The sequence below is a fragment of the Harpegnathos saltator genome, unplaced genomic scaffold, assembly GCF_003227715.2.
Source record: "Harpegnathos saltator strain DR-91 unplaced genomic scaffold, Hsal_v8.6 scaffold700, whole genome shotgun sequence".
NCBI lineage: Eukaryota > Metazoa > Arthropoda > Insecta > Hymenoptera > Formicidae > Harpegnathos > Harpegnathos saltator.
The window spans coordinates 151,758-165,167 of NW_020230539.1; the positions used below are offsets into that span (position 1 = coordinate 151,758).

At 38.7% G+C, this 13,410-nt stretch overlaps 1 protein-coding gene across 1 annotated transcript in view; it reads right to left on the minus strand.

Annotated features, from left to right (window-relative positions):
* Nucleotides 1-13,410, minus strand: part of dcma (decima) — an 85,389-nt gene that overhangs the window by 41,749 nt on the left and 30,230 nt on the right. The gene's annotated exons all lie outside the window — the stretch shown is intronic.

Genomic DNA, 13,410 nt, shown 5'->3' on the forward strand with positions numbered 1-13,410 from the left:
TCAACGATCTGGCCGTCCAGTTGAAGTCGATGAGACCCATATCAAGGCCATTATCGATTCAGATCATCGTAGCACAACACGTGATATTGCAGAGAAGCTCAATGTATCGCATACATGCGTTGAAAAAAATTTGAAAAAGCAAATTAAAAATTTTGAATATTCATTCTCATTTAAAATCCGCAATCACTTAGTTGCCAACCCAATACATTCTGGGATACTCTATACATATTGCAATATTTATGGGATATCTCTAAGATGTATTTTGAACATTTATTCTATATGAGTATATTGATAATTTATAAAAAATTTTCTTTAAAGCTTTTGGTTGTTTCAATATTTTTAAGTTATATATATATATATTAGGAGCGCAAAAAAGTTCTGAGCCCTAGATTTCATACTACTGAAACCACAATTTAAATTGCATTAATTTTCCCGCCCTCTTGCGGTTTTAAAGCAGTGACATTTGGTCTTTCGAAACATCGTGCGATTTGGCGTTTGATGCACATAACCTTAAAATCAGCAGTGTTCTCGATGGCAATAACAAAAGAGCATATTCGATTTTCCATCCACTTCGCATTTCATCTGAAGAAAAATGCTGCTGAAGCCACTGAAATGATCTGTGTTGCATATGGAGAGAACGCTGTAAGTTATGCTACGTGTAAAAGGTGGTATCAAAAATTTCTCCAAGGAGATTTCAGTCTTGAAGATGAACCGCGTGCTGGACGCCCTCAAAAGATTGAAACGGACGAACTGCAAGCATTGTTGGATATAAACTCTGCACAAACTGAAAAGGAGCTTGCAGAGCAACTTGGCGTTACGCGACAAGCCATTTCCACACGTTTACACGTGCAATGGGAAAAGTTCAAAAGGAAGGCAGATGGGTTCCGCATGCACTGTCCGAAGACAACAAAAATCGACGGCGTGACACGGCACTCACTTTGCTTTCAAGGTTCCGGAAAAAAGATTTTCTGCACCAAATCATTACAGGTGATGAAAAGTGAATACTTTATGGTAATCCGAAGCGTAAAAAATCATGGGTTGACCCTGGTCAACCTTCGACATCGACGCCAAAGACCAATATCCACGCCAAGAAGGTTTTGCTTTGCATATGGTGGGATTGGAAAGGTGGATTGTATTACGAGTTGTTACAGCCGGGTGAAACAGTAACGGCAGATCGCTATCAGCCACAATTGAGCAATTTGAGCGATGCGTTTGAAGAAAAGAGGCCATTTACTGGCAAAGGACGTCGTAAAGTGATACTGCTTCATGACAATGCCCGACCACATGTTGCGAAAGTGACTCAGGACCATATCTTTGCGTTAGGCTGGGAACTTCTCCCGCATGCGACGTATAGCCCAGACATGGCGCCTTCCGATTATTACCTATTCCGGTTTCTGCAGCATTTCTTGACTGATACACATTTTGTGACACTTGAAGAGATACGAAAATGCATTGATGACTTTATCGCCTCGAAGCCGGTGAGCTTCTACCATCAGGGAATTCGCAAGCTGCCCGAAAGATGGCAAAAGGTCATCGATGCAAACGGGGAATATTTCGTTGATTAATATAGTTTTGTTTGTTTTTAAATAAATTTTGAATTTTGCAAAAAAAGGCTCAGAACTTTTTTGCGCTCCTAATATATATATATATATATATATATATATATATTTGTATATTAATAGTCTATGTTTTATTTAATATATATGTATTTTCATAACTTGTTTTTTTTCTTTTGAAAAAATTTATACTTATGTTATAACAATATACAACATGCATAAATATATTATGTTATAACAATATATAACATTTAATGGGAAACATATTTAATGGGAAAAAAGATACCAAATAAATACCATGTACTTTCTTATATTGTTTACATTTTTTATATACAACTTTGCAATATTATGAAACGATTACATGTAAATACTACGTGGATATTACGCAGATATGGCGAAATTTTTACGTGGAATCCACGTCACATTGATGATCGAATCCATGTGAATTCGACTACTGTTTATAAGGGGATATCCACTCGATTATCCATATGGATTCCACGTAGATCATCAATGTGGAATCCACGTGGATTTCACGTGCTGTCTTTGTCGGATATGTGCTTCAGCTGCAGATATTTTTTGAAAAAAGTAATGCAGTAAAATTCCCCGCAAATACTTTTTTTGGCACGAAATTCGACATGTTTAACACTATGAAAAAATATGTTGTTTACGCTTCGGCGGAATAAAATATACTGTCACTTCGAATCTAATGATGGAGCTTCATGATGAAGTTGGCTATAGTATTGCCCGATACAAAAAGGCTAAGATAACACCATCTGTCGGGAAACAGCGAGAACTTATTCAAGTCCCCAATAATATGTCAGAATTAAAATCTTTTTGTGAGTAAACTCGTCTGGCACAATTCATGTAGCCGTTTGTAGCTGGAAAAAAGAATACTATCAATTTTACAGAATGGTTCTTCATAAAAAGTTAACTGAAGTGAATGAAACGTAGAAGTAGTTTTCGAGAAGAAATAGCACTACTCGAAATTGATTTTCACATTGATACTTTTATTTCTTCTCTTTCTTTCCCTCTTCCCATAGTTATACATAAATTTATTTTGTTACTTTTAAATAATTCCTTCTAAAGTAAAATTAAATAATTCCTTTCTAGGGTAATAATTCTTTCTAGGCATATCTGAGCCAAGGCTTAAATGTTTTATATAAATTTGTTTCTTCAAAATGTTTCTCTTAACCAGTTCACTGGTGGATTCGAAATCAACATTTCGTGCCAAAACTGATAAAGGCAAATAATTTTGTATTCTAGATGGAAGCTTCCCAGCAAGCACAATATTATATCTAACGTGTTAGTTATAATTTCCTACTCAACAATTTATATCTATAAGTTTTTTGAGTCACTGGTGATGAATTCAGGGTGAAATTTCAAAATTTAAAATGGTGCATACAATATTGTGATTTCAAGTGCCTAACTTTGATATTCTTTTGTGGATATGTATCAAACTCGGTCGCAGATAATGATTGTCATAAATCCGAAGTTTCCACCACAGCTATTTAGCAAAGAAAGAAACAGTTTCCTTTGACATATTTCACCCGCTAATAATAGAGGTAAGAGTACCTGTAGTATTTAGTAAAAGTTACTAGTTATGCGAACATGTCCTCACTTAGATCATAGCTCTAGTGACTTTAAGTTCATGTGAACGTGTCTTAAAACACATAACCTGAGAGAAGAAAAAAAAGGAGTCTGGATTCCTTTCCGGTTTTTTCGCTAAAGAAAACACGTTATTTACAATGGATAGTTAAAATATATTTATTCAAAGTATTGGCCATTTGATTCTATACATTTTGCCCATCTCTCAGGCAATTTATGGATGCCATTCCAAAAGAACTGTTTCTCTTTTGAGTTAAACCATTCATCGAGCCATTTTTTAACTTCTTCGAAATCGGCGAAGTACTGCTCTGCAAGCGCGTGTCCCATCGATGCGAAGAGGTGGTAGTCGGATGGAGCCAGGTCTGGAGAGTACGGCGGGTGCGATAAAACTTCCCATCCAAGTGATTTTAACACTTCTTTGACTGGTTTTGCTGTATGAGACGGCGCGTTGTCATGCTGCAAAATCACCTTGTCATGTCTTTGAGCGTATTGTGGACGTTTTTCGATCTATGCACAGTTCAAATTGATCATTTGTTGTTGGTAGCGATCAATATTAACTGTTTCTCCAGGTTTCAACAGTTCATAATATACGACACCAACCTGGTCCCACCAGATACAGAGCATGGTCTTGCGACCAAAGCGATTTGGCCTTGCAGTCGATGGGCCACCTTCGCTAGGTGATAACCATGATTTTTTTCGCTTGGGATTTTCGAAATAAATCCATTTTTCATCACCCGTTACTATTCGATGCAGAAATAACTTCCTTTCATACCTTTGAAGCAGCATTTCACTGACGATTTTTCGATTTTCCAATTACCTGTCATTCAATTCATGTGACACCCATCTTCCCATCTTTTGGATCTTTCCCATCGCTTGTAATCGTTCACAAATTGCTACTCGGCTCACATTCAACTTTTCTGCCAATTGTTTTTGAGTTTGTGTTGGGTTTTCATCCAATAACTCCTGCAATTCCGCATCTTCAAACGTTTTCGGCCTACCAGGACGTTTTTTGTCTTGAACGTTGAAATCACCACATTTGAATTGTCGAAACCACGTTTCACATGTTCTTATGGTTGGAGCATGCTCACCGTAAGTCTCTACCAGCAAAAGATGACTTTCAGCGGCTTTTTTCTTTTGATTAAACAAGAAAAGTAATGCGTGCCGCAAATGCACGTTTTCAGGCACAAAACTCGACATTTTCAAAAAATTATTAATCTATAACGCTGTTATTTTGACGGAACGTAACTTGTGTAGTTTTGAGGTTAATGTCAGTAGAATAAAATGACATATGTATCAAATCATAACATTGCATACTTATGACTAGTGACATCTGTTACAAAAACCGGAAAGTAATTACCTACCTGGTATTATTGATATATCACTTATAGCCTCGCAATAAATGTTTTTCTGTTGAGTTTTTAAGTCTAGTGTGATCATTGGGTGATAGTATATTATTGATATATCACTTGTAGCCTCGTAATAAATATTTTTCTGTTGAGTAAATCTAGTGTGCTCATTGGATGATATTATGGTAACTCCTCAATCTCTGGCATAAGATATTATTATACAATTGGCGACGAGGATAAAACAATAATAAACCGAAAAGCCAGTGCAAAATACATGCAAGAAAATAAAAATGGTAGTGTACAATGAAAAGGATTTGGCACAACTACCAAGACAAACTAGAGATTGTCAAATTATAAGAGGATAAGAGACAAATTCAGGAACAACGGATACAAATTTTAAAAGAACCCGAGAAGTTAGCTGAAAGTAAAGGGCAGTTACAAGAAGAATCCGAAAAGATCCAACAACAAAAGACACCATAGAAGTATGTAGTATGATGCAACGTGTTAGAGGATCGATAACTGACGTAGATAAATTTTCAATGACAGAGGACTTCGAACTATCGTATGAGCGATTTAAAGAGTTTATAATTATTAACGGGATACCACAAGAAAATGCAGTTTCATTGTACATTATAAAAATCGATACGGAAGGGTATCGGCTGCTACGTAATTTATGTGTACTGGAATTGCCAAAGACCAAAGGACTGAACGAGCTCGTATCATTATTTCAGAATCATTTGAAGCCGAAACTGAGTGTTCTAACGCAACGATTTAAATTCAAGGAATGTAAGCAAAAATCAGGCGATACAGTTAGTGCATACTTGACCAAGCTGAAGTCTGCTTCATTGCATTGTGATTTTGGATTCAATTTAGATAAGTCTCTGTAAGATCAACTAGTGTGGGGCTTAAGTAGTGACGGGATGAAGAAGAGGCTGTTAGCAGAACTTAGTCTGACATTGAAAAAATCAATAGAAATTTGTGCAGCCATGGAAGCAGCTGACGTAGCAAATATGGGGAGTGAAGCACATAGCAGCAGTAAGGGAGCTACAATTAATTATGTTACCAGAAAAGCGAAGGCACTGCATAAGACGTCATATAAAGGATCAAGAGAGCAAACTACTTGTTTTTGTTATGGTAAACAAAATCACAAAAGTAATAATTGTAGATTTTCCGTAAACATTACAATTGTAATGTTTGCAGAAAAATGGTCATTTAGCTGCGGTATGCAGAAATAGTAAAATAAAAGTAAACCAAAAGTAGAGTCTAGAATAAAGAAAGCCAGCTTTAAAAAGGATGTTAAATAACCAAAAAGAGAATAACAACAGTTTCTTAAAGATGAGGATTTAGCAGAGTCGTTTAATACATTGTTTTGCTTAAACGCAATATAAAAGATGGAAGATAGCAAACCATTAACTATAAAAATTGCTATTGAAAATAAGTCCATATTGTTTGAAATCGATTACCAATCTCTGCTATTTCATGGGAACAGTTTAAAAAACATAAGGAACTAGTTCGACTACAAAAGTGTAGTACTGCAGGAGTTTTTAAAACGTACTCAGGTCATTCTAGTTCCGAAAGAAGTTCTTAAAGTCATTGGCTGCGTTCAGTAGAACAAAATGATCAGTGAGCGCTTAGTGATTATTGTCTGTGATTGGAGCATTCTTTTAGATTCTTCGTAGACCCAGAAGTATTTACCAATCAGGAGCGAGAATCACTAAGCGCTCACTGATCACTTTGTTCTACTGAACGCAGCCAATGTTACGAAGGTAGTCTGAAAACTTCTTGGCCTGACACATAGATGGCATTAGAAACTATCAAACGATAATTGTATTGGAAAGTGGCACCCCTGATATAAACCCACGTAAAATTTTATTTCGATCTGTCAAGTCATTCGAGTAGTAGCACCAGTTTAATATTGACGTGTCATTGTCTTTTTTAAAATGGAAAAAATTGAATATCGTGCAGTGATTAAATTCTTTGTTTTGGATGGTTTAACACCAACAGAAATTCATCCGATATTGTTAAAAGTGTATAAGGGTGCATCATCTTTACTTTCCACTGTAAAAAAATGGGTTGCTCTTTTTAAATCTGGTCATATAAGCCTCGAAGATGATCCACGCGAAGATCGTTCAAAAATTGCTACATCACAAAACATTCAACAAGTCCATGATATGGTGTTAGATGATCGACGAGTAAAAATGCATGAAATAGCTGAGGCCATAGGCATATCAAAAGAACGAATTGGAAATATTTTGCATGAAAAATTACATATGGAAAAGCTTTGTGCAAGATTCCATTAATCCTACTTTAAGAGTAGTACGTGATTTTGTTAACAATGGTTGGCCTACTACTAGGTGTGCAACTACAGGTTATGTGAAAAGTTCGCAGAGCGGCATCTATAAGTAAACGGTAGAATTATAAATTGTAGTCGGTTATAGAATCACTCTTCACATGAATCTAGGTTTCATTTCCATCTGTCAATTCTTTCTGTGTTTACAAGCCAATTAAAGTTGACGTGTCAGTATATTTATTTGCAATGGAAAATTTGAAACAGTGTGCAGTGATTGAGTTCTTTGTTAAAAAAGGTTTGAAGGCAATGGAAATTCATTCCGAGATGGTAAATATGTTAGGGGAATCTGCTCCTTCAAAAACAATGGTTTGTATTGGCACTTGAGTTAATGGGCACTTGAGTTTCAACGTGATCGTACAAGCACTGAAGATGATCCACGCAGTGGACGTCCAAAAAGCGCATCAACACCAGAAATCATTGAGTAAATACATGTTATTGTTTCTGAAGATCCAAGTGTGACTACGCGTGAAATTGCTCATACCATAGGCATTTCAGATGAACGGGTACGGCATATTTTGCATAAAGAATTACAAATGAAAAAGGTGTTTGGAAAAGTGGTGCCGCATACGTTAACAATTCAACAAAAACTCGCTCGAAAGCAAATTTCTTAGCGTCATTTGGATCGTTTTAAGAAGAATAAAACCGATTTTGTGCGTCGTTTTATAACTATGGATGAGACTCGGATCTATCACCATGATCCTAAATTGAAACAGGAACGTTTACAGTGGACTGAAGCTGGATGTTCAGCTCCAAAGCAAACAAAGCATGAAAGATTGGCAAAAAAGGTTTTGGCATCAGTTTTTTGGGATGCTAAAGGGAATTTGTTAATTGACTATCTGGGAAAAGGTAAAACAATTAACTCTGAATATTACTGTAACCTTTTGGATCAATTGGACGCAAAAATTCATAAGAAAAGAGCTGGTTTGCAGCACAAACAAATCATTTTTTACCAAGACAACGCACCTGCTCACAAAAGTATTTTGTCAATGTCTAAATTCAATTAATTGAAGTACAAATTGTTTGATCATCCACCGTATTTGTCAGATTTGGCACCCAGCGACTTCTATCTGTTCCGAAACCTGAAACAAATCCTCCGTGGAAAGCATTTTTTGTCGAATAAAGAAACTATAGCAGCCGTAGAGGCAAATTTGCAGACCTTCCAGAAACACACTTCCGCGATGGCATAAAATTATTGGAGAGCCACTGGGCCAAGTGTATTGAAGTTAATGGAGACTATATTGAAGAATAAAATCATTTTTATTAGTAGTATAAATAAGTTTCCGTCGTTTTCTATCAAAAATTAGGAATTTATTGTGAAAGAACGATACATTACATTTTATTCAAAGTATTGTCCATCACTAGCCATTACTTTTTCCCATCCTTCTGGCAGCATTCGGATACCACGTTGGAAGAACTCTTCATCTTTTGAGGCTATTCATGAATTGACCCAATTTTTAGTTTATATGATGTAAAGCGCTGCTTAGACAGGCCATGTGCCATCGACCGAAACAAGTGATAATCGGAAGGGGCAATGTCTGATGAATACGGCGGGTGGGGTAGGACTTCCCAATTAAATGTTTCCAAATAGGTTTTGACCGGTTTTGCATCATGTGGCCGAACGTTGTCATGTAGGAGAATAATTTTGTCGTCTCGGGAGTAGTAATGGGCGCGTTTTTCCTTGAGTGCTCGACTCAATCTCATTAATTGTGTTCGGTAGAGAGCTCCAGTAATGGTTTCGCTCGGTTGGAGCAACTCATAATACACGACACCAAGCTGATCCCACCAAATACGCAGCATGAGTCTTTTTCCACGAATATTCGGTTTGGCTGTCGATGTTGAAGTATGGCCAGGTGGTCCCCATGATTTTCTCTTCTTTGAGTTATCGTAGTGGATCCATTTTTCATCGCCAGTGATTATACGATGTAAGAAACCCTTTCTCTTATGCCTGGCAAGCAGCATTTCACACGTGCAAAATCGGCGTTCAACGTATCTCGGCTTCAGTTCATATGGAACCCAATTTCCTTGTTTTTGAATCATTCCCAACGATTTTAAACGATGTGAAATTGCTTGTTGAGTCACTTCTAATGTAAGTGCAAGTTCTTCTTGCGTTTGGCACGAATCTTCCTCCAATAATGCTTCCAATTCCGTATCTTCGTACACTTTCGGCCTTCCACTACGTTCTTTGCCTTCCACGTCAAACTCACCGTTTTCAAACTTTTGAAACCACTCACGACAACTTCTCTCACTTAAAGCAGTCTCACCATATGCTTCTACAAGCAATCAATGCGCCTCAGCTGCAGATTTCTTCAAATTAAATAAGTAAATTAAAAGTTCCTGCAAAAGACGCTTATTCGGCACAAAACTTGACATTTTCGTACGAAAAAAAATTATGTGATGCTGATACGGAGTCACTAATACTTCAAGGTTATGTTGTTACCAGATGTCCAAACTTACGATATTACGTTTTATATCTGATAATTTCAACATAACCTTCTGGTGGGGCTATCTTTTGTCAAACGGCGGAAACTTATTAGTACTCCTAATAGAATTAGGTATATTTTATTTCGGTTTCGCTTCGCGAACTTTTCACGCAACCTGTAAGTTTCCGGGTTACTTGATCAATGAAAAATGGAAAATTTCAAGAGAAATACAAAAATGGTTTATTCAAAGTATCGTCCCTCGCTAGCTACACATTTTTGCCATCTATCTGGCAATATATGAATACCATAACGATAAAACGACGCGTTTTTAGGTCGAAATCATTCATCCAACCAATTTTGTACTTCTTCGAAATTGGCCAAATGTTGCCCAGCCAAGCCATGTGCCATCGACCGTAACAAGTGATAATCGGAAGGGGCCAGGTCTGGCGAATACGGCGGATGCGGTAGCAGATCTCATTTCAGCGTTTTGATGGTGTCCTGTACGATGGAAGTGCGATGGCGTGGAGCGTTGTCGTGCTGCAATATCACTCGTTCGTGTCTCGTGTCTCATTCTAGCCGTTTTTCGAGCAATGCATGGTTCAAATTGATCAGTTGTTGTCGGTAGCGATGCCCACTGACAGTTTCGCCCGGTTTCGGCAGCTCATAGTACACGATTCCTTTCTGGTTCCACCAAACGCAGAGCATTGTCTTCTTTCCGAAGCGATTTGGCCATGCCGTCGATGTTGATGCTTCGCTAGGTAAACGCCACGATTTTTTGCGTTTGGGATTCTCGAAATATATCCACTTCTCATCGCCAGTAACAATTCGATGCAGGAAACTCTTTCTTTCATGTCGCAAAAGCAAAATTTCGGAAATGACTCTTCGATTTTCCATCTGTCTCTCGGTCAACTCATGCGGCACCCATTTCCTTCCTTTTGAATTTTTCCCGTGGCATGTAAACGTTTGGAAATATCTTGGCGAGTCATGTTTAATGTCTCCGCAAGTTAATCTTGTGTTTGCGTAACATCTTCATCCAATAACGCTTGCAGATCGGCGTCCTCAATTGTTTTTGGTCTTCCGGAGCGCTCCTTGTCCTCAGTGTCGAAATCGCCACTTCTGAAGCGTTTAAACCAATCTTCACAGGTAGTTTTCGATGGTGCATGTTCGCCGTAGGCCTCCTCAAGCAAACGACGTGCTTCAGCTACATTTTTTTTTCAAGTTAAGGCAGAAAAGCAAAGCTCGCAAATGCTGTTTATTTAGCACAAAACTCGACATCTTCGTTGTTAGAAAAAATATTTTTGCGTTGCGATATGTGTTGGTATTATGGTGATTGGTTATTGTTAACAGATGTCCAAGCTATAAGAAAACTACTTCAGACATGTATGTCGACTGCATGTGTCGTTAGCGCCGTCCATGTGTGAAACCCGGAAACTTAGTTGCGCACCTAATAAAGTACCGGAAGAGGTTCCAAGTTATAAAAGACATGCGTTAGAATTGAGCTTAAAAGATGATTGTGTCATGTGGGGACATAGAGTTGTAATTCCGTAATCATTGAGAAAGGGAGTGTTGGCAGAGTTACACGACGCACATTGGGGAGTAATCAAAATGAAAATAATGAGGTCATACTTCTGGTGACCTAAACTGGATAATGACATTGAAAGAATAACGAAGTCATGTCACTTATATCTCGAAAATGCGGATAACCCTCCACGCGCTATATTGCAACTATGGAAATGGTCGTCAGCACCAAATCATAGATTACACGCGGATTTTTGTGGTCTAATTTCAGGATATATGTATTTAGTAATTATAGACAGTTTTTCAAAGTGGATTGACATTAAAGAAATGTTACGGTTGAGACGATTATAGGCGTTTAGGGAATATTTCGGAACATGGGGTATACTTTTAATAATAGTTATAGATAATGGGGGGGAGGGTCCAACCTTTACTTCAGTTAAATTTGTAACATTCTTAAAATGCAATAGAGTAAGACACACGCGTACGGCGACCTATCATCCTATGGACGACCTAGCATCTAATGGAAAAGCCGAAAATGCAGTGCGTACATTTGAGATGAAGTTTAAATTATTGTTAACCAAAATGTCGCGTGCGGAGGCGCTAGTTAAATATCTTTTTGCTAACCGCTCGTCAGTATATAGTACTACAGGAGTTTCATTGCAGAACTTCAGTTTAACCGAAAAATTAAAACGCGTTTAAACATTTTAAAACTGACAGTAAGTGAGCATGTAAAATTGAATTAAGATAGATAACGTTTTTATTTTCGAGGAAATCGAAATATTAGTTTTAGTACAAATGAAAATGTTGTGACGAAAGACTATAGTAATAAGAAGTGGCGTAATGCTAAGATTAAAGAACGTTGTAGTCCCGTAACATACGAGGGCGGTCCGATAAGTACTTAGTCTTACCGCCCGATGGCGCCACTATCGCAAGAGAAATTTACTATCGTGTAGTACATTCTCGTAGACGGCTACTGTCGAAATTTCAGCCGAATCGGACTCGTAGTTTTGTTTTGACAGCGTGTGGAAGCGGGCGTGTCCGCGGATTTTAGAAAAATGGGAAAAGAGCAATATCGGTCGGTGATTCGATTCTTGTTTTTGGAAGGGAAATCGCGCAGCGAAATCAAAGAGCGCTTGGATGCTGTGTACGGTGACTCTTCTCCTTCGATGGCGACCGTCAAAAATTGGTTTAACGAGTTTCAACGTGGTCGCACGTCGGTTTTTGATGAGCCACGCCCAGGTGCCCCGAAAACGGCTACCACGGAGGATAACATGACAAAAATCCACGATCTCGTATTGGCAGACCACCGATTGAAGATGCGCGAGATAGCTGAGACAGTAGACATCTCAAAAGACCGCGTGGGTCATATCCTGCATGAAATTTTGGGCATGAGAAAGCTGTCGGCGCGATGGGTGCCGCGTTTGCTCACTCCGGACAATAAGCGCAACCGTGAGACCACTTCAGAGCAGTGTTTGACGCTGTTTAAGCGCAATCCGAAGGAGTTTCTGCGTCTTTTCGTGACTGTCGACGAAACATGGATCCACTGGTACACACCAGAGACCAAGGAACAGTCGAAACAGTGGACTTCACCCGGCGAACGTGCTCCGAAGAAGGCGAAGACTGTCCTATCGGCCGGAAAGGTGATGGCCACCGTTTTCTGGGATTCACAAGGTGTGATCTACATCGACTACCTGGAGAAGGGCAAAACGGTCACAGGGCTGTACTATGCCGAATTATTGGGCCGATTCGACGCCGAATTGCAGAAAAAACGGCCCCATTTGGCAAAGAAAAAAGTGCTCTTCCATCATGACAACGCACCGGCTCACACCTCCGCCCTCGCCACGGTCAAATTGGTCGAATTGGGCTACGAACTGCTGCCCCATCCACCGTATTCTCCAGATTTGGCCCCGTGCGACTTCTTTTTGTTTCCAAACTTGAAAAGTCATTCGCCGGGCAGAAATTTGAGTCGAATGAGGAGGTCATCGCCGCCACGGAGGCCTACTTTGCAGACCTCGAGAAAACGTATTTTTCAGACGGGTTAAAGAAGTTGGAGCATCGCTGGGTCAAGTGTATCGAGCTAAAAGGAGACTATGTTGAGAAATAAATCGCCACTTTTCCAAAATTTTCGTTTTTCTTTTGTAGGCTAAGTACTTATCGGACCATCCTCGTATAATGTCCGTACAGATGATACGAGGGTAGTCCCAGAAGTACCTGACCTAACAAAGAAAACACAAAAAATTTGGGAAAAAATATCTTTATTTCTATATATAGTCTCCTTTTAGCTCAATATACTTTTCCCAGCGATGTTCAATAGCTTCGATACCCTGTTTATAGTGGGAATCGTTGAGCTCTTCAAAATAGCCATCAACCGCAGACTCCACCTCTTCATTGTTGGCAAATCTTTCACCACCGAGCCATTTTTTCAAGTTTGGAAACAGAAAATAATCCGAGGGGGCTAAATATGGCGAATAGCGATCTACGTGAGGAAGCAATTCGAACTTTAATTCAGTGATTTTGGCCATCGCGATAACGGATGTGTGAACTAGTGCATTGTCTTGACGAAACAAAACTTTCTTTTTCGCCAAATGCGGCCGTTTTTTCTTGATTTCATCACT